General features: G+C 45.7%; 1 protein-coding gene and 1 long non-coding RNA gene across 9 annotated transcripts in view; one reads left to right on the top strand and one right to left on the bottom strand.

Moving 5' to 3' along the window:
• LOC102158936 overlaps positions 1 to 25,190 on the bottom strand; it is a 358,073-nt gene that overhangs the window by 200,892 nt on the left and 131,991 nt on the right. The gene's annotated exons all lie outside the window — the stretch shown is intronic.
• LIPC (lipase, hepatic) overlaps positions 1 to 25,190 on the top strand; it is a 170,456-nt gene that overhangs the window by 21,287 nt on the left and 123,979 nt on the right.

The following is a 25,190-nucleotide window of genomic DNA, read 5'->3' as shown; positions in this document are numbered from 1 at the left end:
TGCCTGGAGAGGGCTCCAAAAAGAATTAGGAACTCACTACCCAAAGATGTACCTGAAAATTCTAGAATTTTTTTCTCCTTTAAGAAATAAGGTGCTGGAGTTCCTGTTGTGGCTCAGCGGTTAACGAATCCAACTAGGAACCATGAGGTTGCGGGTTTGATCTCTGGCCCTGCTCAGTGGGTTAAGGATCTGGTGTTGCCGTGAGCTGTGGTGTAGGTCAAAGATGCGGCTCAGATCCTGCGTTGCTGTGGCCGTGGTGTAGGCTGGCAGCTGAAGTGCTGATTCAAGCCCTAGCCGGGGAACCTCCATATGCCGTGGGAGCAGGCCTAGAAAAGGCAAAAAGACTTAAAAAAAAAAAAAGATGCTCTCTGTATTTAATTATTAATTTGTATCATAGATCAATTAATAACTTGTTAGTGGTATTAATTATTACCATAGCATCAACTGCAATGCTAATTATCTTGCATATATCATCTCACTTATAAAGCTGTGTCTGAAAATGATAATAATAGCTTAGAGCTATCAGGCAAAAATGCTGATGAATTTTCTCCCCTGTTTTCACAGGGATATTGCTGAAAGGTCTTTCCTGCCCTTTGACCCAGAATGCTGTTTTTGTTAATTTTTTATTGAAGTGTAACATAGATCTCAAAAAGTGCCCATACTGTAATCACTCAATGAATTTTCACAGTTTGAGCCAGCATCCCAGAAACCTCGCTTTCACACTCTGAGTTTTTGGGGTTTTTAAAATACAGCCATACCTGCCACATATGGAAGTTCCTGGGCTAGGGGTTGAATTGGAGCTGTAGCTGAGGGCTACAGCACAACCACAGCAATACCAGATCCAAGCTGCATCTGCAGCCTACACTGCAGCTTGTGGCAATGGCTGATCCTTAACCCACTGAGCGAGGCCAGGGGTCAAAACTGAATCCTCACAGACACTATGTCAGGTTCTTAACTCACTGAGGCACAACAGGAACTCCCAGTTGAGCCTTAACATAGATTGTTTTGTTTTTGGGGATTTTTTAATCATGGAAGCACACAGTATGAGTTCTTTTGCTTCTGGCCTTTTTCACTCAGTATAATGTTGGTGAGATTCATCCACGCAGCTGCACGTGGTGTGACTTGATCATTCAGGTCACTCAGCTTTCCATTGTGTGAATATACCACCTTTGGTTTATCCATTGGCCCAGACTATGTTTCAACAGAGACTTGAGGTTTGAAGCCATTAGCAAAGGTGAACGTTGAAAAATCTTTCCCTGATGCTAGGTATTGCCCAGATTTCCCTCAACCAATCCCATGCTGGTCAACTTTCCCAGGGTCCTGGTTTGTCCAAAGCTGGGAGAAACGGCCGTGACTAGCAGGAAGTTTTCTCAGGAAAATGGATCAGAATCAGGGGCTTCTTGTTCCCTTGAGAGCAGAATGTCTTGGTAGAATTCTTTCCTCTTTATCACTCAATGAATTTTATTACATTTATAGTTGTACAATGATCATCACAATCAAATTTTATAGAATTTCCATCCCAAACCCCCAGTACATCCCCCCACCCCCCAAGCTGTCTCCTTTGGAAACCATAAGTTTTTCAAAGTCTGTGAGTCAGTATCTGTTCGGCAAAAAAGTTAATTGCATCCTTTTTTTAGATTCTACATGTAAGTGATAGCATATGATGTTGGTATCTCGCTCTCAGACTGACTTCACTTAGCATGATAATTTCTAGGTCCATCCATGTTGCAGCAAATGCCATAATTTCTTTCCTTTCAATGGCTGAGTAATATTCCATTGTGTATTTGTACCACATCTTTTTTATCCATTCCTCTGTCAATGGACATTTAGGTCGTTTCCATGTTTTGGCTATTGTATAGAGTGCTACAATGAACATTGCAGTACCTGTATCTTTTCGAGTTATGGTTTTCTCTGGATAGATGCCCAGTAGTGGGATCGATGGATCAAATGGTAATTCTGGTTTTAGTTTCTGAGGAATCTCCATACTGTTTTCCACAGCGGTTATACCAATTTACACTTTCTTAGCAGAATTCTTTCTGCGAGGAGTGAGCCAGATCTGTGTGCATGAGGATGGTGCGACATCTTCCTGGGGGCTAGAAGTTTCAGTATCTGTACTTCGTAGGGTAGTTTCCCAAACTGCCCCTCAGGAGACATTTGGCAATGTCCATAGACATTTTCAGTTGTCACAACTGGGAAGAGAGTGCTATTGGCATGTCACGGTTAAAGGCCAGGTATGCTGTTAAACATCCTACAATGGACAGGGCAGCCCCCACAGTACTGAATCACTCAGAACAAAATGTCAATAGTGCCAAGGTTGAGAACACTTGGTCTGTACCTAGCTTCAACTATCACAAGTCAGGGACGAGAAAGAACTCCCATAGTATCCTTTCTCCTTGACCCCAGCCCTCCCAGTTAACTTGTTTTTATTAGCATCCATACCATTGCTAATGGACTCACTAATGTACTGGGCATCCAGTATATGCCAGATACTGTGTGAACATTTATCCCACCCTCACCTTACTGTCGAATCAGGGTTGGACTAGGGGTAGGGAGTGGGAACTGTCTGCCTTGCCATCATCCACAGAGAATGTAAAGCAATAACAGAACCTCCTAAAAGCTGGTCTTCCTTTCATCATCACAATTCTGCCTAATGCCAGTGATAAACACAAAACGTCTACCTTCCCCCAAAATAGTGTTTTGGTCAAAGTTGTAAATAAGTGCTGCAGTTACTGTTGAGTTTTATTAATACATATGTAAACCTCAAAGGATCACAGTGTTATTACTTCTTCTTTAATAACTGAACTCCATCAACATCAGAGGCCTTCCAGTTGCGTGGTTGGGGCCCCCGATATTTGTGGATTATGAAAATTGCTCCTTGCAGAAGGAAGTGTCTAATGTTTCAGAGTCCTCCCAACTCACTTTGGACTTAGGGACATCTCATGTCTCTAAGTCCTGTAGTACTTACTGCCTGTTCTTGCATTTAAACAGCAAATTTGAAATTTAAAATGATACCGTAGTGATTATGCAGACAAAGAAACAGAACCTAGGAACTTCAATCCTGTTACCCTGTGTGACCTCTTAGAGTGTTTGTGTTTAAAATTTAAGGCTCAGTGGGAACGAATCTGACTAGTATCCATGAGGACACAGGTTCGATCACTGGCCTCGCTCAGTGGGTTAAGGATCTGCTGTTGCAATGAGCTGTGGTGTAGGTCTTCGATACAGCTCAGATCTGCCATGGCTATGGCTATGGCACAGGCAGGTGGCTACAGCTCTGATTCAACCCCTCACCTGGGAACTTCCGTATGCCTTTATTTTTGTGTTTTTAGGGTGCGGCTCTAAAAAGACAAAAATAAATAAATAAATACAATTTAAAATGGTAAAACAGATTTTACAATGAACTGTAAGGTATCATATTTTCTTTGGTGAGTAAAATATTTTGGTTCTTCCAGGAAATACTTTGAATGCACTTGAGTATCTGTACAGTGGAAATGTATTCTTTTTTAAACTTTTCATTACTTTAAAACTAAAGAACAAATCATGAAAATCATCATTATTGCTGATTTTCCCATGAATATTACTGAAAGTATCTCTGGCTTATAGAGCAAAGAGATGTTAACATGATCCATTCTGTGTTTCGAATATATACAGGATACCTCTGAGTCTAATAAAGGAGATAAGCTATACAGAGAGTAATTTTTCAATAAGATCATAAAGTGTGATGAGTAACACTGGAGAGGAGTGCAATGGAGGGTGTGTTTGTACAACCCCTCCAAGTTCATATGTTGCAATCCTAACCCTTAATAGGATGACATTATGAGGTGGGGACTTTAGGAAGTGATTCAGTCATGAGGGCAGAGCCCTTGTCAAGGGGATTAGTGCCTTCACAAACAGACCCCAGAGAGCTCACTCACTCTCTCTCTACCATGTGAGAAAACCCGGAAGAGGGCTCTCTCCAGAACCCCAACATGCTGGTACCCTAATCTCAGACTTCCAGCCTCCAGAACTGTGAGCAATAAATTTCTGTTGGTTACAAGCCAACCAGCTTGTGATAATTTGTTACAGCAGCCTGAATTGACTAAGACAAAGTGCAGGCAGAAATGCAGAAGAGTTTACTTCCAAGTGTGGGCACAGTGAAGTCTTCTGGGAGGAGCTTTTGCAGGATGGAATTTGAATAAAAAAGAAGGAGGCTTTCCTTGTGCCTAAGCAAAGAGACAGAACTAATCAAGTACATTTGTTTTTCAAGGTCAAATACCTTCCAAAAATTGATCTTCTAGGGAAAAGAAGGGGAAAATAATGTAAGAAGGAGTTGATAGCAACACTGTATCACATCTTGAACAAACTGGAAGCATCTTCAATGTCCAATAATAAACTATCAAGGATGGAGGGTCCAGCTATTACTAAGTCCATCTTTAAGCAAGCATTGTTTTGAATAACTACTACTAGAAGTTCCAGGAAATTTGGGGAGCAATAATAATGGGATTCATAAATAAAAGTCTTGGGAGTTCCCATCATAGCTTGGCGGAAACAAATTTGACTAGTATCCTTAAGGGCACAGGTTCGATCCCTGGCCTCACTCAGTGGGTTAAGGATCCAGTGTTGCTGTGAGCTGTCTTGTAGGTCGAAGACATGGCTTGGATCTGGCATTGCTGTGGCTGTGGCGTAGGCCAGCAGCTACAGCTCCAATTCCATCCCTAGTCTGGGAACCTCCAGATGCCTTGGGTGCAGCCCTGAAAAAAGAAAAGAAAAGAAAAGAAAAAAGAAGTAAAAATCTTAATGCTGGCCCTTAGGTACTCATAGGGTAACACCAAGGATCTTAACCTAGCACAAGGATGCATTGCAGAGAGGCTGGATCTCTCCTAGTATGGAACCCATGTTTGTAAGAATGCGCATTTTGAGTGTGGGAGAGAGGTCATAACTTTTGGTAAATTATCGACCTGTGACCTTCAAAAGGTTACATAACAACTGATCTTGTAGCCTTTAAAAATAAGTATGAGGAAATTTTATATGCGATAAGACGAGGGAGAAAAAAGGACTAAATAACCTAAATATTGAATCACAACTATGAAAAAACTACATATATGTACATTGCTAGGAATTTGAAGTATATGTAAAGCTCTATAAAGAGTTTCAAAGCCATGGAGTGTGTGTGTGTGCGCGTGCGTGTGTGTATGTGTGTGTTAAGTGTTTAAATGTAAAAGAAAGAAAAAAAAAAAAAAAAGAACAAACCTGATAAGCTGCAAATAGATTGGTCCTGGAGATTTCTCCCTAGAAGGGCCACCTCCACCCACCCTCATAGGCTCAGGCAGGCCCAGAATTACACTCCCAGTGGGGCCAGCAAATTCCTAACAGGTCTCCACAACTGCAGGGAAGGTCATTCATGAGTAATCCTGAGGTAGTAGCCAGAGATGGAACTCATTCACCTGGGAGAGTATGTGAAAACAGAATTATCAGAAAGCCAGCCCCATAATTCTTGTAAAATCCTATCTGCTCTCTGCTAGAGACCCTCCCATCCACTGCCAGTCTTCCTGGCCCTAGGGCTGAGCCAGTCTGGAGCCCTCTGTAGGGCTTCATACCCAAAGAGGACAAGCCTGAGTTGAAAGAAGAGCAGTCTGTCTCCCACCTGCTTGCCCTTCACAAAAAGCCTAGGACTTGAACCCTTATTTAATTCTGGGTCAGGTGAACAAGATCCCCACCGCCACCTTATCCCACCCTGTTTTCCACACCAGCTACCACAATGCTGCAAGGCAGGCTGGGAGTTTAGGTGAGTCAGCAGGGAGAGGGGATGGAGAGACAGGGCTGGACCAGAGGCTTGCCTGATGTTAGGCCTGGTCCACAAGACAGAGCTGAGTAGTCCCAGTTACATTATCCAAGGGGATGTGACCACCTTGACCTCAGCCTGAGGTGCCCCTGATATCCATGTGGTCCACACAGGGCAGGGGGCATAGCAATACTCATGGCCAGAATGGTGGCTGTGTGCTGACTGTCAGGAGAGTGTTCATTTTACAGTAGAGCACTCTCAACCAGGGATCAGGGTCCAGCCCACCAGGGAAGGGGGCTGGCCAGGAGCAGGCAAAACATCTGGATCCCTGCAAGCAAGCTGGGGGGTCATGGCCTGACATCAGCCCCAATGTGAAAACTAGAACAATGGGTCAGAACCCAGCCAGTCCTGCAGGGAGTAGGTTTGCTATGTTAAAATAGACAGCAGGTGCCTGGGGCTCGCATTCAAGCGCCCAGCTTAGGGCAAGAAGACAAATTCCAGTCTTTCCCACACTGGAGGATTCAGCATACAGCCATGCTTCTCAAGAGAAGGCGTAATTCTTAGACATTGCCACAAGGTAGTACAGTGACATCTCAGCTGCTTCAGGTTACAGGAGACGACTCAGGTTTGGAAGGGCCCAAGTTTCTGGATGACTCCAGAAAACACAGGCTATTGGCTAACATCCCTATCCTCTCCATTTACAACTCAGAAACCCTCATAGTTTCAATGTTTCCACCTTGAGACTCAGGGAGTGGGGTGGGAAGAGGTAAAGAGAAGACCAAGTGCATTGAAGGGCACGCCTCCCTGTTTGACCCCAGCATTTTCACCTCCACATATGCAAATTCACCTTCAGAGACCTAGTGAAGTGAATTTGCACACAGCTCTTAGGTGGTGTGTTGTGGCGCCATTAAAAATAGTTCTCATGGCAATATAAAGGTAGCAACACTGAATAGTATTTTCATTCCAAGGCTAAGTGGAGTACTTAAGGGACAAAAATAGTATTCTTCATTGTGTGTGCCTTGTGATTACAAATCTGTGAAAACACGTGTATTTGAGAAAAAACTACTTAAAAAATGTACAAAAGTGTTTATACTTGAGTTTATATCTAAATTTTTATCTCTTTCAAATTCTATATAATGTTGTAGAGTATATTTACTTTGATTTGAATAATTTAAAAACTTACATCAAAATGATGAAACAGGGATTTCACTAGTCAGAGGCTCTCGAACTTTAGTGTGTAGCAGACACAGTAAAATAAGATTGTATTAAGTCTAATTTATTTACAGAATAAAGTCTATTAAATATATTAAATAAATAAATCTTATTGTAACTCATGGGCCCAGGGTGGATCTAAGAATTTGCCTGTCTAAATTTCCCAGGTGCTACTTCAGGTCTGGAAATGATACCTTGAGAACTACTAGAAAAACAAAGACAGTTAATGGCAAAACATTTACTTGACTTGACCCCAGGTCTGCTGACGTCCAGGCTTACGACTCTTCCTTCAGAAACAATGCAAGCTTCCAGGACAAACCTGGCTCTCATTTCTCAGAATCCTGGAATGGGGAGGGGGAGGGATATTAATATTGATTGATCCTAAATATTGACCTTCCTCGGGGGTAGCCATGTCCCTAATAACATGAAATCTCTAGATATTCATGACAATTTATTCTTCCAAAATAAGATATCACCATGCTGAAAAGATAGTGGTTCTTGATACGAAAAAAATGTCCAAGCTGAGGTTTGCTTGTAATTTGTAGAAAAACACTCATTGCTATAACGAATTAACCATACACAGCAGAGCACGCCTTGACAGGCCTGAAAAGAGGATCAAGAAAATTCTTTTCACATGAGCTGGGCATTAGCAAAAGCTGGGCAGAGCCTCTGATTCTCAGTTGACTAGGACTGGCCTTTCTGTGATTGCAAAAAACTTTCCAATGACAAATGCTCCAGCTTCCTTGTCCCAAGAGAAACCAAAATAGTCAAGCAACACACTGCTTTATACTGAAACATAACAAAGATCAACAGCAGCAAATTACAGCATTTATTAATGACGTATTGTGTACCAAGCCCCATGGTGAGTACAAAAACATATTCCTGAGGATACAAAAATGAAAAAGCACACTTCCATTTTATCAAGGAGCTCCCCAACTGACAGTCTGAGGCCCCTTTCCAGCCGTGGACTTGAGTACATGCATGTGTGTAAATTAGAGATTAGAAGAGGCACAATTTCAACACAGTGTGATAAGCACACAGTTAGGTACAAAATATCACAAGGCCCTGAGGCAAGAAAGGTTAGTGGAGAAGGCTTTATAGAGGAAGAGGTAAATGGGTTGGGTCTTGAAGGAGAAGTGGAAGGACAGAACAAGCAGAAAGAAAAGCATGAGCCAGACTTGGAGGCTTGAAAACAGATAATGAAATTGGGAATCCCTGAAACGTTTGCTGTAGCCCAGGTAGGGCACATCAAAAAAAAAAAAAAAAAGTGGCCTGGAGTTCCAATTGTGGCTCAGCAGAAATGAATCTGATTCGTATCCATGAGGATGTAGGTTCGATCCCTGGCCTTGCTTCAGTGGGTTAAGGATGTGGCGTTGCCGTGCTGTAGGTTAAAGACGTAGCTCAGATCCCGCGTTGCTGTGACTGTGGTGTAGGCCAGCAGCTATAGCTTCAGTTTGGCCCCTAGCCTGGGAACCTCCATATGCTGCAGGAGCAGCCCTAAAAACAAACAAAAAAAAGTGGCCAGAGGTAAAGTCCTTAGAGGCCGTGGTAATGCATTTGGCCCTCACCCTAGAGGCAGTGGGGCCACCACTGAGGTTGGTGTTTGGAAAGGGGAGGAACTCAGCTGCTGGCTGCCTCTCCTTCTGGGTGGATGGCTTTCTCTCCCAGCCTGGCTGAAACCCCAGCCACTCCCTAATGGAAAGCGAGGTTATCAGCAGGAAAAGGCAGGGCTGGGGCGCAGAAGTCACCAGCTCTGCAACCTCACCCGGCTGGTGCCCACAAACACTCAGATCTCCCTTTCATGCTTGCCCCACCCCGTGGGAAAGTCCATTTGAATGTTTGTCAATTGCTATTCCTAACACTAAATGGTAGGAGGGATTTACACCAATGAAACTGAGGCAGAAACGTATAAAAGAAGCTTGAATAGGAATCCTTAGTTTAAGAAGGACCTTCTTCTATGTCTGAAAAGAGAAACATGTGCCAATGCCACATCACTAGTTTATAGACCTATTTCAACTTTAAAAACTCATTCCCACATGCATATCACTTTATTCTCCCAATATCCCTGTAAAGAATACTGGACAGGTATCATTCTACCTATTTTACAGATGTCAAAGCTCACCAACCAAAGGCCACTAGGAACACACTTGGAGTCAAATGAAAGTTGGGATGACCTGGCTTATTGGGGGAAGGGAGAACACACTCCAAAGAAAGCCAGGGACATCCCTGCATGAGGAGTTGAAAGGCGCTTTTTAGAAGACTTTGGCCTGTGCTGACTTAGGCTCAGGAAGGGCTAGAGAAATGTTAGGGGACTATTGACTGAAACTGCTGACCTTGGCCAGGCATGATAATAGCTGCTTGCAGGAGCTGTCTCATTGCAGGAGGCCCTGATAAGAAACACGTGCTTCCCTGAAGACTAATGGGGAGAATTTGGGAGGGGCCAATGAGGGGGGCCAATAGAGGGAGGAGACAACCAACCTCCCAGCATCCTTGGTGCTGGAATCCGGCTTGGCTGAAAGACGCACACACCACCAAGAAGGACCCTGAGTCAGAGCAAGTACGGGCCAAGCAAGATGACTGGCCAGAGATAGCCCAGAAATTAACCCCATTCCCATAAAACCAGACACCACAAGTCACGTGACAGAGTTCTCCTGGGTTCCCTTACCCCACTGCAATCCACCTGGGCATCCCTTCCCAATAAAGTCTCTGGCTTTGTCAGCACATGTGTCTTCTCAGATAATTCATTTCCAAGTGTTAGACAAGAGCCCTTTTACGGGCTCTGGAAGTGGTTCCCTTCCTGCGACAGAAGCCAGGGGCAATTCTGAAAGGCAGCCATGCTCATCCCATGGCCCCAGTGCTGCACAACAGGGGCAGACCCAGATGGGATTCTGCCAAAGGGGGGATAGTCCCATTCGGTGATCCAGTCTCTAAATAATTGAATAATGAATTAATTGTGGTGAACTCATTACTGCTTAATGTAATCAATAACATTCCAGCAGGCAGAGCTAGAGCTGGCACTGGTACAGGAGCAGCAGTCACTCCTTGTTAGTTGGAAGCAGGGAATAATTCAGTCACATTTTCAGATTCAGAGTGGTCTCTTTTCTGTCCTGTTGCAAACAGAGATGCAGAGGGTCCTTGTAGCACATTGTTTCTGTTTTGTGGGTCTTGTCTGTGTTCCATTGGGAACATCGTGGTCTGGCTGCCAGCAAGGCTCGTTTTTGTTGCTGTTGGGTTTGTTTTCATTTTCTCACATACCAAGAAAACCCGGGTGACGGCTTTGAACTCTCTCAATTCCTCCACCCTAGTCAAACAGCCTTGGGTGGCTGCCGTCACGTCCTGTGCCTCTGGTTTCTCACCAGCAGTGTCCCTTCCAGCCCTGACATCCTGAGGGTCAACTGAGAGACATCATGGTGTCCTAAGGCCATCAACAGCTACCTCATCTGCTGTCAGCTATTTAACTGTTAACGGGAAAGAGAACTACGAATGCAAAGTTCTACCCACTCTAATCCCGAGACATTGTTCTCTGCCTTAACCTAGTGCATTTCAAAGATGCTCAGACACCAGCAAGACAAAGGCATGATTCTGTAAGAACAAGTCAAGCAGTAAATGACCATTAGACCTTTTCTTCCCCAAGGTTGTTTTACTCAGGGCCAGACTCATCCATTTTTGATCAAAGACGTAACAATGAAATATATACATGTGATGCTTATGTTGCTTTGAGTAGAAACGAGATGTATGAAATAATAGCATGTTATTTTTAAGAACTTTTAAATGTGTCAAATGTTTTTCCTATTTGATTCACTTAATCCATGCAACCCTCTGTGAGATAAATATTGTTATTCCCACTTCACAGGGGGAATTGTGGCTCAGAGAGATAAAGCAGCAGGGGAGGCTCCCAAGGTTCCTGGGAATCTCATTTGCATATTTCTAGTAATGCCAGTGCCCCTTCAGAACCCACATGGGTATGTTAGCTTTCAGAGGTTTCCCACTTTGGATGTTATTCCATGCCTGGTGAGCCTGTCACATGCTCTGATTCTCTCTGGACTAGGCCACATCTAACTAGAAGCTTGCTGTCACCTGACTCACTGTGAGTGATGTCTACCTCTCTGTGGCCCAGGAGAAAACCCCTCCCAGGACAAACCCCTCCCAGAACCCCTTGTATCTCATCCTCCATTACAGCCTCTGGTTCCCAAAAGTCAAGCTCAGAAACAAGGCATAAGCTCCAATCCAGGCAGCCCCAAGAATGGAGGCGCCCCATGATATCAAGGCTGAACATTCTGGGCCAATTTAAAGCAACCAAGGATACCTTGAAAAGGTTAAAGCATTTTTCTTCACTGACACATGCTCTAAGTGGAGGGTTGTTTTCACCAACTGAGCTGGTCCCTCCACAGCTTTCTCTGAGGTTTGGTGATGTCAGCAGAACAGCACCTGAGAAATCTCCTTTCCCGAGGTCTTGCCACTGTTCCAGAACTAGGCCCTCCTGGTGCGTTACTGTCATGCCCTGGCCACCACCTTCACACCACACAGAGTGGCTCCATCCCTGGGATGTATGATCAGGATGATTGATGGTAAAGCAGGAAGAGCTGGAGAGGAGACTCGGAGGGGAAGGTGGGGCTCCGCTTGTCCACTCACATCAGGAGACATTTAAATGACCAGTTCGAGCAGGGGGGTGCACTCTCAGAGGAAGGTGCCTGGGCCTGGATCCACCCACCGATTTAGCCACACACCAGTCCTGGGGTAGGACTCCACCACGTTCAACATTCATCAGCATATGATGGCATGTCATTCACTTGCTGGGGCTACCATAACACAAGACAGCAGACTGGGTGGTTCAAACAGCAGAAATTTATTTTCTTGCCATTCTGGAGTTTAGAAGTTGGAGACCAGAGTATCAGCAGGGCTGATTTCTTCTGAGGCCTCTCTCTTTGGCTAGCAGATGGCTGCCTTCTCTTTATTTTCACATCGTCTTCCCCCCTACGTATGTCTTTGTCCTAATCTCGTTTTCTTGTAAGGACACTAGTTATGGAGTAGGGCCCACTCTAATGACTTCATTTTAATTTAATTACATCTTTGAAGACCCTCTCTCCAAAGGCAGTTACATTCTGACATAATGAGGTCTTCACATATGAATTGGGGGCTAGGGGGTGCAGGTGTGCATGGGTCAGGGAATACGATCCATCCCATGACCTCCAGCAAACACTCTGAAGATCCTGCTCTGACCTGTGTCCTGGGCAAGGCAGTGGAGACACCGCAGGTGTATCTTTGTTCTGTCTGAGCTTTAGCAACTCCCCAGGGTGGGAGAGCTTCTGAGTTAGAAAAGGAGGCTTAGGAGTTCCCGTTGTGGCACAGCAGATATGAATCCAACTAGGAACTATGAGGTTGCGGGTTTGATCCCTGGCCTCACTCAGTGGGCTAAGGATCTGGCATTTCCATGAGCTGTGGTGTAGGTCGCAGATGTGGCTCGGATCTGGTGTTGCTGTGGCACTGGCGTAGGCCGGCAGCTGTAGCTTCAATTAGACCCCTAGCCTGGGAAGCTCCATATGCTGTGGGTGCGGCCCTAAAGAGGAAAAAAAAAAAAAAAAAAAAAGGCTTATAAATATACCTGAGATTGGAAAGTGAATGTAAGTTTGCACACCCTCCAAACCAGGCCCAATCAGGGGGCCTTTGCAGTGGGACTGCAGGAAGCTCTAGCCCAGCTGACGCCCACAGGAGCCAGCTGGCTGCTAGTGGTGGAGGGGGCTTGGCCCTTTCCAACAGCATGATTAAGACTTTCTGGCAGCAGGAGCAATAACTGGCAGGAGGCCAAGAAGAAGCCCTTTCTCTGGCTGCAACTGGGAGTAAGTGATGAAATGCACCCTCTGGCCTGGCGTGGAGGCAGGATGGCCCTCACAGGAGGTGCACAGGGTCAGCCCACACCAGGCTCGCTCTGGCCTGGATAGGCCATGTCCCACACAGACAGGCCATCCCAGCCCGGCCATGGCCTAGATTCAGCCAAGGTCCCCAGGGCAGCTGCCCTGTTTCCCTGGATGCCTGCCACCTTCCCTCCCTGCTCCAGACCCAGAAGGAAGAGAGGATGACCACCAGCTCGAGGACGCAGGGACACAAGGGCACAGGAAGGGTAAACACCGGGGCTCCTGTGCATGTCTGAGCTCTGGGTTCCAGCACAGGCAGGAAATAAACCACAGACTCCCAAGGGAGACTGTGGATGAGAAAACAGAACTGGATTTGGAGTCTAAGAACCTGTTCTCAGTCCAGGCTACGTCGCTTACCCACAGGTAGCCTTGGGCAAATCACCACGGTCTTTAGACCTCTGCTTTTCAGTGGTGAATGGGGTGATCATTAGAGACCCCCACAGGGCTGTTCTGAGGATGAAGTCGGATCATATATGTTATGCGGAAGCTCTTTGCAACTATGCCCTCTTGGCCGTAAAACAAACATTTGTAAGCACCTACTACTTACTAAGTGATTCATGTAATATACCCATTGTTCCCTCCACTTTTTATTACCAAGGTGTTCGGGTATAGAAAAAGTTGAGGCTTGCACAATGAATTACCATATTCCCTCCAGACAGATTCAGTAACTACTAATGCTTTGGTATATTTACTTTTTCTCTCTATGCATATTTATATGTGTGTGTTGCAAAACCATTTTTCTTTCTCTCTCTACATATATATGTATATATTCATTTCATATATAAAATACATATGTCTTTCTCTTCTCTTTCTTTCACACATATGGATGAGCCCACTCTCCAAGGTCTCTTGCAGACCTCTCATCCATGGCACTCAGCTCTTTGCTCTTTAACTACCTGCCACACATCTCTCCCCACAGGACTAGGAACACCTCAAGAGCAGGGACAAGGTGGTCACCATTGTATCCCCAGGATCTATACAGGCCTGGCCTGGAGGAGGCACTTGGCAAGTGACCACTGAGTGGGTACCTCCTTGACAAAGGATAAAGTCACATACACTTTTTTAAAAGTACATGGATTTTAAGTCATTTCATCTGGCAAATTCCAGACCCCTGCTGACAATAATGGAAAAAAAAAAACATGCCAGAGGTGCAGGAGCACCTGCTCAGGTCCTGCTCTGCCTCCCTGTAAAAGTATAGGACAGGGGACTCTGAGATCACATGAGGGTCTTGATGGAGGCTGCCCTCTGTGACTGTCATACAGTTGCCCATTTGCAAGGGAGGCAATGCTCTCTCCAGACCACAGTCTACTCTGGAAAACACATTTGCAGAGGCACAGGGAAGCTGGTGCTCTCCCTGCAATGGATCTTACAGAAGCGATTAGAAGTCCTTTAGGTTTCCATGGAACCAGGAACCCACTTCTAGACTATTGAGAGTGGGAAGAGGGGATATTATACCATGTTTGTGTGGCCGGCTTGCCTATAAATTCCCCAGAGTTCGCATGACCTTCATAGGAGTTTTGTTTCCCCTCGCTTCAGATGATGCTTTCTAAAGCTGAGCTCCTCAAATTTTAATGTGCATATGAATCACCTGAGGAGCTTGATAAAACAAATGTTCTGTTTCAGTACATCTGGGATGGGCTCCAAGATCTCACATTGCTCCAAGCGTTCGGGTTGTGCCAAGGCGGCTGGTCCCTGAACCATACTTTGAGAAGCAAAGTTCTGAAGAACACAAAATAGCTTCTCATTTCCTTGGTGGACTAGTAATTAGCACCTACCATGAGACATGAGGCAGTGTGCTAGCACTGGAGGTACCAGGAAATGGGAAGAAACACAAAGATGAACAAGAAGCAGTTCTTTGCCTCGAATCCAGTGGATGTGCTCATTATTATGACGAAGCACTTAGCTCAAGTGGCCTGAATTCTTACAACTTACAATCCATATCATGTCCACTGTTGTTCTTTCCTTTGTGAGGAATCTGGGGCTCCTTCAGCCTGTCTTGTCCAACAAAAGGACTCCATGAGGTTCACATGGAGGTCTCCCTGCCCCTGAGGCCTGTTTTCCTCTGGCACCTCTGTCACACCTGGTGAGATGCGCTCCTCACCCCGGGCTCAGCCAGGAACAGCCCTCGAAGGAGACCTCAACAGCCCTGGGGAAGCAGGTGGGATGGCAGCAGGCAGGCAGCTCTACATCACCACCAGAGAGGGGGATGAAGACCCATGAAGTGGCTCAAGGCTGCTTTCCTAGAATCCTCTAGCTGGTTCGCATAATATATTTCCTAACGCGGTAGATCAAGCTGCCTGACACTGGTCAACCTCAGCCATGAATTATGGCCCGAACTTTGTCACCAAATAGCTGTTTGACTCTAGAAGTCCTCACCTGGACTCAGAACTGGGAGCTCTTTAGTTCCTTTTCCCTGCCACAGAAGATTTCTAAGCCATTTCCAGTCTTGCCCCTAAGCCAGGGTAAAAGCCTCTTTTTTTTTTTTTTAATTTATTTTTTATTGTTATTTCCCTGAAAGCCTCTTTGTTAGGTCCCTACTCGGGGTCCGCCAGCCCAAAGGTTTTGGCTCAGGACTGAGAGTTTCTGGGGCTCTCTCTGCATCCTCCTCCTTTCCTTCCTAACTTCACCCGGCTCTGCGCCAGGCCCTGTGCTGAGCACTCAGCATGCAAAGGCAATGAGATGGCTTTCCTCCCTCTGCAGGGTGGCTGCAGGGACGTGGAGGAGAGCCTCTAACTGGGCTCAGGCAGGGCTGGCAGGCAGCTTCCCCACGCACAGGGCTTCATCCTCCAGCACCTCTAGAGGCAAGGGCTCTCTTTGTCCCCATTTTAAAAATGAGGATACCGAGGCTTACAGAGGTCAAGTGACTGGCCCAAAGTCACACAGTTAGTAAGGATCAAAGGAGATCATGGCTATGTCACCACTTAGCAGAGTATCCAACAAGGAAGAAACAAATGGTAACCAACTTGCCTTCTTTAAATAGCAGAATGGAGAGTAAGAGCCAGTGAGCCACCCTCTCACGTACAACAAACTGGAAGATTGGAGAAAGCCTCTTGCCTCCACTGGAGGACAAAGACCAGGCGTGGGAATGGCCACGCATGACAAGAAAACCCCTAAGGAGGGAAGCAAAAGAGCCCTCAAGAAAGGGGGTGACAGGCTCCACAGGCCCCAGGGCACACAGGAGGGGGTGTGAGCTCTGATAGAGGTGGCGTGTCACTCGACTTGGCAGGCAGGAGATTCTCTGGCAGTGGCAGCCCCAGGGCCCTTTGTCCTTCCTAGAGGGTGGCCTACCCCAGGCTCAGCTGTCTGCCACACCTCTCAGCTGGGTAACAGAGTATTATGATGCATGTTGAAGGCCATCAATTATTGCTTAACTCTGTGCCCGTTGGGTTGTATTTCCAAGGAGGATCCACTCTGATCCATGGCAGAGGTAAATCTCGCTCCTGTTCATTCGACGGCTCGGAAAGAAAATGCCATGCCACATTTTCTCCAGAAGAAATTGAGATTTATGGGTCACTGTCAATATCAACACATGCTGGCTATTGTTTGAAAGTCTCCCAGCTTCTTGGGACTGATGGCTATTTACTTTGGAAGATGAATGTGGCTTTATGATCCAGTCAGTGTTTCTTCCCTTGGAGCCTTTTTTATTCTACCTCATGCTGCTTTGTCTGGTGGTCTAAGCACACACCCCCACCCTCTCTCCTTGGACACCCTGGTGTATTTGAGGCTCTGGAGCAGAGACAGGGGAAGCCAGTGTGTCCTCAGTCCAGATGCCAGTATGACAGCAGTGAGAGATGTACACCTTATAGCAAAATTGCCCCATATATGGACAGAAGCCACTAAACACAATCTAATGCCAGAGTCAAGACCACCAAGGAGCCTGCTAGAGGAGCCATAGGAGGTCCCCTTTGGAATACTGGCCTTTTGTGTTGCCAGGCAGGGTGTGGAAAGTGATGCAGGAGCTGAATCACATAGCTCAGTAGTTTTGACACTGCTCCTCAAACCTGAGCCGACATCAGAACTGCCAGGAAGATTTGTTAAAACACAGATTTCTGGGCCCCACTCCAACTTCCCCATTCAGTAGACCAAGGGTGGGGCCTAGGACTTTGCATGGCTAACAAGATCCCAGGTGATGCTAATCCTGATGTTGGTCATGGGTGTCCCCTGAAGAACCAATTTAGAATCAAATGAGAGGTGTTACAGGTCATGAATTGGGGAGGTGAGGCTGCTGGCAGGGTTTGTCACTCTGGGAAAAGAATAACGTTTAGAGAGGAGTATTTATTGTTTTGCTAGGCAATGTATAATTTAAATCCCTTTCTGTGAAATCTTCAGTTGAAGGTCAATTTCCACTTATAAGCTGTACAGCTGGATCTATTGTGGGAATGCATTGAAGTGCTAATGGATCTGGGACTGCCCAGGCCACTCATCAGTGGTCTGCTGTACCTAGGTTACTAGGAGGTCATGGTCCGGCCATTGGTATGTTTTGATAACTTTATCAGACAACAGCTGTAAGGAGATTCTTTCTGTTGATAATGGAGCCTGGGTACTCGTTCACACACAATGGTCCCCAAGATATTTTCACAATGATCCCTGCAGTTGTGAGGATCTTCAGGTGAAACTGAACCCAGGGCAATAAAGGGACACAGTTAAAGATGCTAAGAGTCCCACATTGAACACCAGAAGTTTCTTGGAGGCAGATGACAGCTTTTTCTTTGCGTCAGACCCTGCATTATAGTCACAAGGCTGCAGTTGCCTCAGGAAATATGCTACAAAGAGCCATTGTGTACTGAAGCCAGGCTGTCCCATATTCTCCCCATCAAAGTCCAAAGGACTGGACAAGTCATCCCTTGGGATTCATTACTTGCAGGGGGCTGTCCCCAGAGCAATCAAAAGCCCTGATTCTCACAGGTTTGGGAGGCTGTTACTAAGACAGGTATTTACAGTGGGGATGGAAGAAAGTCAACATATTTGGAGATGTGAAAAAAGTACATAAGAATACCCAAAGATTGAGTGGGATTTCATCCAAACTTTTGGTCATAAAACTCAAATTAACTTAGGCAAAAGTGGACTTTATTTACTTACATAAGACATATCTAAAATACAGCTTCAGGTACAGCTGGATCTATGCCTATAACAAACACACAATTTATCTCAATTCTCTTTTTCCCTCTCTTTCTTTCTCCCCTACACTCATCCCCACCCCACTCCTTAGAGCTTAAAATTCCAGAGAGATTATACTACTTTATCACATACCTCTGGAAAACATTCCAGTGAAGAATCTACTTGGCCAGAGGCTCACCTCTAAATAGACAACAATGGCCAGGAGGATGGGCTCTCTGATTGACCTGGCTTGAACAGAATGCCCACTCCCTGAGTAGGATCAGCTCAACCCAAACCTGAATGAACAGGATCCACCTGGGAAGGGCCTTGCCCTGAGGTGGGGAGACATCAGCTTGGCCACAGAGGACTGGCTGTGCAGCATGAAGATGCGGGCAAGGTGAGGATGACTCCTGCTTCCTCAGGGGCAAGAAGAATGATGTCTCTGTTCCTGCTTACACTCCATGTACATCAGGCCCCTGTTCAGAGGTGTGCTACATCAGCTCATCTAGCTGGGTAGAGCTGGCCTCACGAGCATGGGGAAAATCCTAGATAACCTAATGGATTCTCAGCTATTCGTACAGCAATAGATTTTCAATTCGTTTTTTAACACAGGAGCACCAAGGCAACTTTCAAGCATTATATCTTCCAGGGACAGTAGATGGGTGCAATAAATAAAATCAGCATTTTTAGTGGCTTCCTAGGAAGTTCAGGGGCCTGTTTTCAAGGTTGTGTTAAATACACAGTTCAGTGATGCTCTAATACACACCGCAGTGGTTCTCAAATTCTAAATCCCCAGGCCAACAACATTGACATCACCTGGGACCTTTTTAGAAATGCAAATTCACCATCCCGCCCCAGACCTACCAAATTGGGTGTGGAGCCAACTGTCTGTTTTCATGAGCCCTCTGGGGATTTCAATGTGTGCTCAAATTTGAGAACCAGTGCTCTGTACATGTATTTGATTCAATTCACCACGTTCAAAGGGACCACCTACTATAAAAACCAAGACTTATAGGTTTATTGTTCAGTCTGAATTTAGAGGACGATAAATGTGAAACAGCTTTCTATTTCTCCCATCCCTGCCTTCACCTATGCACCATCAAGTCATACTTTTTCATCCCCAAATAGCATTGTGAATAGATTTCTTAGCATTTGGTCAGTTCTATTATTTGGTCTTTTTTTTTTTTTTTTTTTTTTTTTTGCTTTATTTTATTCGAAAGCCTGTCTCACATCTGATTTGAGACTCTTCCTTCTCTCCTTCCTGAGCTAGATTTGAGGAGGAGGCAGGATGAGCAATGGGGAGGGGATGGCTCTCCTCTTTCACCTCTCTTCTAACCAGGGCACCATGGGCTGGGGTGGGAGAGCAGGCCTGGTGCTGCAATTGTTCCCCTCAAAGGCAGGGCCTACCCTCTCTGGGGAAGTTTAGTGGGGTACAGGTGGGGGACACGGAGATCCTACCTGCTCGCTGGCTGCCTGGTCTCACTCCAGGCCCATCTGCTGCTGGTGGCCTTGGCTGTGGGATTTTTATTTTTTTTCTTCCTTCTTCTTTCTTTCTTTTTAGGGCTGCACCTTGGCATGTGGAAGTTCCCAGGCTTGGAGTCGAATCAGAGCTACAGCTTCTGGCCTACACCACACCCAAAGCAACACCAGATCCGAGCTGCATCTGCGGTGTATACCACAGCTCAGGGCAACACCAGATCCTTAACCTACTGAATGAGGCCAGGGGTCAAACCCACATCCTCATGGATACTAGTTGGGTTTGTTTCCACTGAGCCACAATAGGAACTCCTGGGATGGTGCTTAAGATGTGTGTCTGTGGCTCTGCAGGCCCCATCAGTGTGAGCCCAGCTCCTCTGTGCCTGAGAAGGACAACTGTGGCCCCCACTTGGCTTCTCCAGTGGTCCATGCCCCACCCACTCTGTCCTATACAGAGCCCCTTCCTCACCCTCTGAGAGCCAAAGGGAACTGAGGTGAGGGTCCCACGCCCTCAGACACATCACCCCTGTGTGGCTTCTCCCACCTTGGCTGAGCTGCCTGTCTTCAGATGACTGAAGCTAGCATAGCCTCTGCATTCACACAGAGACCACAAAGTCCAGTGGACACAGGTCAGACTCTCTCCAAAACCTCCTCATTGCATCCCCACCATGGAGCCAAGGGTGTCAACACCTCAGCAAGCATCAAGGCTGGGGAAGCATGACAAGCGCTGCCTCCTGCAGGCCCTCAGCTGCTGCCTTCATACTTGACTCTGATAGATGCTCCTAACTTGATCTCAGGATGAGAGCCCCGGTAGGAGGGGCAGAAGTAAGTTATCCTCCCACCTACCCCTACCTCTCTTCTCCCATTTGTCTCTCTCCATGGGGCGAGGGAAGAATGGTGATAGTAGTTGGGCCACTTCCTTGGGAGGCCTGGAGTTGGGAGGAAATGTGGCCTCAATTGCCCAATGACTCTCTTTGGAGAACGTGGGTTACTTAACACTCGGTATTTCCAGCAGAGGTTCTGGTGCCAGACCTGTTCTTTGTCCTCTGACACTTGCTATTTGTGACATGTTTTCACATATATTGTCTCACTTGACCTTACAGTGATCCTGTGAGGCATTTAACCTAAAAGTAGTAGGCTCAGAGGGGTTCAGTCACAAGCCCAACGTCCATGCCTGGTGGCGGTGGTGGCAGAGGAAGGAGCCCAGCCCTGCAGCTCCTGGGCACCTGTCCTCTCCCTGCTGTTTCATGCAGATGCCTCGGCAACACTTGTTTTGCAGCTTTGAACAAACAAAGCAACTAACCAGAAAAATGCTTGTTTCCAAAGCCACTGAGCAGCTGACGGTGGAGGCTTAAGGGCATGGAATTTCCTTAGAGAAAACACCAACTGGTTCACATCATGTGTCCTAACCATGGTCTTCCCCAGCCAAGGCCACATAACCCTGGGGAACCTTGAGTTGGCTTTAGTTAGCCAGCTCATCCTGCTTTTCTAGGGTTGGCAGGGGAAGGTGGGGGGATATAAATTGGTGCTTCCAAAGTGAAAGCTGGGCATAAGCTGACAGGACTGAATGGCCAGACTCTATACTCTAGCCTCAGAGAATACCCAGCCCAGGTCATACAGGGTCAGGGCACCATCTGTGCCTTCTGAATGGCTCTGTCCAGAATGACTCACTTCCGTACATGGTGGGTGGAGCTTCACAGTTAAACTCCCTATGAAGGCCAGAGAGCATGACAATTTTCTAATCAACAGATGAGGTTGGAAGCCCTGCTACGCACAAGAGGCTTCTTTCTTCAAGATTAAGAAAAGACTTAGGATGAACATGAGACCCTCGCATGCCTGCCTTCTGGGCAGAACTTCCCTCAGGGCTGTGGCTCAATAAAGAGCCACCCAGATGGGCTGGGATCATATTTCCCACCAAAGATCAAAGCCCTTACCCTCAATAGTGCCAGTTGTTAAATTTTCAAGAATTTTCCAAGCTGATTATTAAGCACAACCATTCTTTAATCACATCATAAAAACTTACATTTAAGTAAATTATAAGAATAGCAGTAGCAAAAACTCAGACTCCTCTTCCTAGTCATTTTACTACATTTCAATATTAGCTCTGTTCTTAAAGTTACTTAGCATTTATGGTGGAAATACTATATAATGATGAGCTAAAATACATCTCTTCCCAATTTTCCATTAGTAACATCACACTGGTAGCTAAATAGTAGCCATGATGATTGTATGCACACATGGAAATTGGTAAACACTACAAATGTATTTTACATTAGTAAATACATAGAAATATAGATGAATACAGTTTCATCAGGGCTTGATTTACTGTGCTGTCTATGTAGAGCAAAGGTCAGCAAACCTTTTCTCTAAGGGTCAGGTACTAAATATCTTCGTCTTTATAGGTCACATGGTCTCTGTGTCTTGTTGCTATTGTAGCACAAACACAGCTCCAGATAATAAACGAACATGTCTGTGTTCCAATAAAACTTTATTTAAAAAAACAGGTGGTGGGCTGGGTTTGCCAGGCCATAAATTGCAGGCCCCAGGTCTAAACTTAAGATAGCCATGGAGAAAAATATTAACTATGAAGATTAAATCTAGGAGTTCCTGTCGCGGCTCAGTGGAAATGAATCTGAGTAGCATCCATTAGGACTCACTTTCGATCCCTGGTCTCCATCTGTGGATTAAGGATCTGGCATTGCTGTGGCTGTGGTGTAGGCCAGCAGCTACAGCTCCAATTGGACCCCCCAGCCTGGGAATTTCCATATGCCAAGGGTGCAGCCCTAAAAAGACAAAAAAAAAAAAAAGATTAAATGTAAAAGTGTATTGGGTCTATAGTTGTTCCAAACATAAATAGCACAAAAAATTTGAGGAAATATTCTTCCAGGATTCCTTTTTTTTTCCCCCTTTTCAGGACAGTACCTGCAGCATATGGAAGTTCCCAGGCTAGGGGTCAGATCAGAGCTGCAGCTACTGGCCTATACCACAGCCACAGCAATTCGGGATCTGAGCTGCACCTGCAACCTACACCACAGCTTGCAGTAATGCTGGATCCTTAACCCACGAAACAAGACCAGAGATTGAACCCACATCCTCATGGATACTAGCTGGGTTTGTAACCTGCTGAACCACAATGGGAACTCCTCTTCCAGGATTCTACAACAATAATCTGACACACCAAAGAAGTGGTGTATGTCATTGTTAAATGACTGAGGTTCCCAAACAGATCTTCAATTTTTTCAGTTTTTTCTTACTCCATGTAAATGAAAATATCAATTAACATTCATATTAGAACTATCCATATTCATCATTTGCAACCATGGGTTGGCTAGCGATACAAAAGTTCATCGAAAATCAGCAAGACCATTCTGTGACAATCAATTATCTACACAGAGTTTACAATAAAGGGTATTGGATGTTTTATATTATTTTTAAATTGCATAATATGTATCCTTGACATTAATAAAATGTATGATAAATCATATATATACATATGATTAGATATTTCCCATCACACCAGTGCCTGAGGCACATCAACATAAAGAGGGACTTAACTGTCCAGAGTCGCCCACGTAAAGGACCAGAGGCAGAGTCCAGAGCCTGGGGAAGGTATCAAGGATGGAGGGACAATCAGGAGAGCCCTCCAGGGTGTCCTGGAAGGCTTCATGGAGGACATGCACCCTAAAGAACCATGGGACTGAAAATGAATGGAGAGTAGCTGCACTTCAGGCAGGTAAACAGCATGGGTGAAAGGGTGAAGGCTGGAGTGCCCTGACTTGGTCAGGACCACCAAGAGCAGAGGGTCAGCCCTGGGAAGCAGTGGGAGACAAAGTGGGCCCAGGTATATTTAATGACACAGAAACACACCATGTGGTTGAGTAGAAAAAAACAAAACAAAACCAAACAAAAAAACAGGCTACAAAATGTGTGCGCTTGTGTTAAGAGGGAGAAAAATACATTAGAAGAAAATCCTCTGAAATGCAAAGAGCTCTGGGTGACAGGATTATAGCTGATTTTGTTTTCATGCTTCTGAACATTTTCCGGTACCTTCCTATTATTCTGAAGTGGTGTGTGGCACTTTGATAATCATGAAAAAAAAATAAGGTTTTCTGGGTATGAAGGGCAAAAAGCAGACAGCCCTGAGAACTGAGATAAACCGGAAGCGGTAGTGAGAGAGGACACATCTGGCCTGATGCAGCCCGGAGGCCCCCAGAGGGCAGTGTTGAGAGAGGGTGTACTGTAATGCAGCCTAGGGCTGAGCCCCCTCTCCTGGGAGGACTGTAGGAACATCTGGGCTGCCTCCCGGTGCCCCCACCCCCAACCCCCTAAGGGCCTGAAGTAGTGCTATCTATGCAGGGGACCTGCCCCTACCCCTTCGCCTTAAGCAGATGTCTTCTTTCTCTTTTCTCCCCCAAGTACTAGTTTGCAAAGTTTTCCCCTCCAAACTCACAGAAGCAGAACAAATTGGAAACAACAAAAAGAAGCCGAAAAAACCCTAAGAGATCCTCTGTCTTTTTAGGACTTTACCATTGCAGTTTTCCCAACTGTAAGAAGTATACATTTTCAAAAGTACAGCTGATTCACAGAATTGGAAAATTAGAGTGGATCCTGGAGAACATTCAGTCCAACTCATTTATTTTACAAATAAGGAAATGGAAACTAAGGCCTTCGAGTGGCATATGCAAGGGCACAAAGCTAGGTGGAAACTGGTCTCCAGCAGAGATGACACCTGGGCCTGGTGCCTCCTTTCTCAGCATCTGAATCCTATCAGATGAGCAGCCCAGGGGCTCACCACCAGGTGGGCTGAACAGCCCTGGGCTGCAGAGCATAGCAGATTCTGATCCTTCCTTGAGTTTACCCATGCAAAGCCGGAACACCTACAAGGCACCAAGTTAATAATATACCACTTGATTTCTCTCTACCCCACACACCTGGATTAGCTCCCTCAGCGGACTGGACCACTCCCTCCCTACTGTGATGAATGACACTGCCAAAGCTGTCTTCTCCATAAAGACTTTCTTTAACTAATGCTGTGTTATTTTGTGATCAGTCACCTTCACTGTTGTTATCTTTACTTGCCAAACCAGCCAGGTCATTGTATTTGGCCCTCAAAAGGACTAAAACTCCAGTTTGGTCATTTTCTCTACATAAACTCGACCGAACTGCATACAAGGTGGGGATTTTGATCTTGTACTTAAATATCTAGCAGCCTCTGTGACTCACACAATTCCTTTTCCTCTCCCTCCTGGACCAAAGCCCACGTCTTCATCCTGCCACTAATGCTGGCTCTTTGGGGATTTTCTACAAATCTCTCTGTGTACGTGCCATGTTGTTCATCTTAAATTATATGCTACTGGAGCACAAGGAATATATAAGTATATGCTTTTTCTGATCAGGAGCATCTGTAGCTGAGGGAAGGGCAGGCCTCTCTTATGACTAGAAGACAGCGGGAAAGTCCTGTCAAAATCCAGTGGCCAATCTTTGACCTTTGCCGACAGGCAGAAAGTGGCATTGAAAGTGTCTTCTTAGAGACCCTGCTTTGGATAAAGCCCATGGATGGGGCAAATATTTGCTAGCAAAGTTATATTTTAGTCCTTTGTTAAGTCTGAGTGAGGCCATCTTTTCAAATCTTTCGGAGAACGGCCATCATTGCTTTTCTTTCCTTTTGTGGGCCTCTTTCAGAGATTTAACAATAAATACATGCATACATCAACCAAATGAAAGCTAAAAGGACG

The sequence above is a fragment of the Sus scrofa genome, chromosome 1, assembly GCF_000003025.6.
Source record: "Sus scrofa isolate TJ Tabasco breed Duroc chromosome 1, Sscrofa11.1, whole genome shotgun sequence".
Lineage (NCBI taxonomy): Eukaryota > Metazoa > Chordata > Mammalia > Artiodactyla > Suidae > Sus > Sus scrofa.
This window is presented reverse-complemented; position numbering and strand designations above follow the sequence as displayed.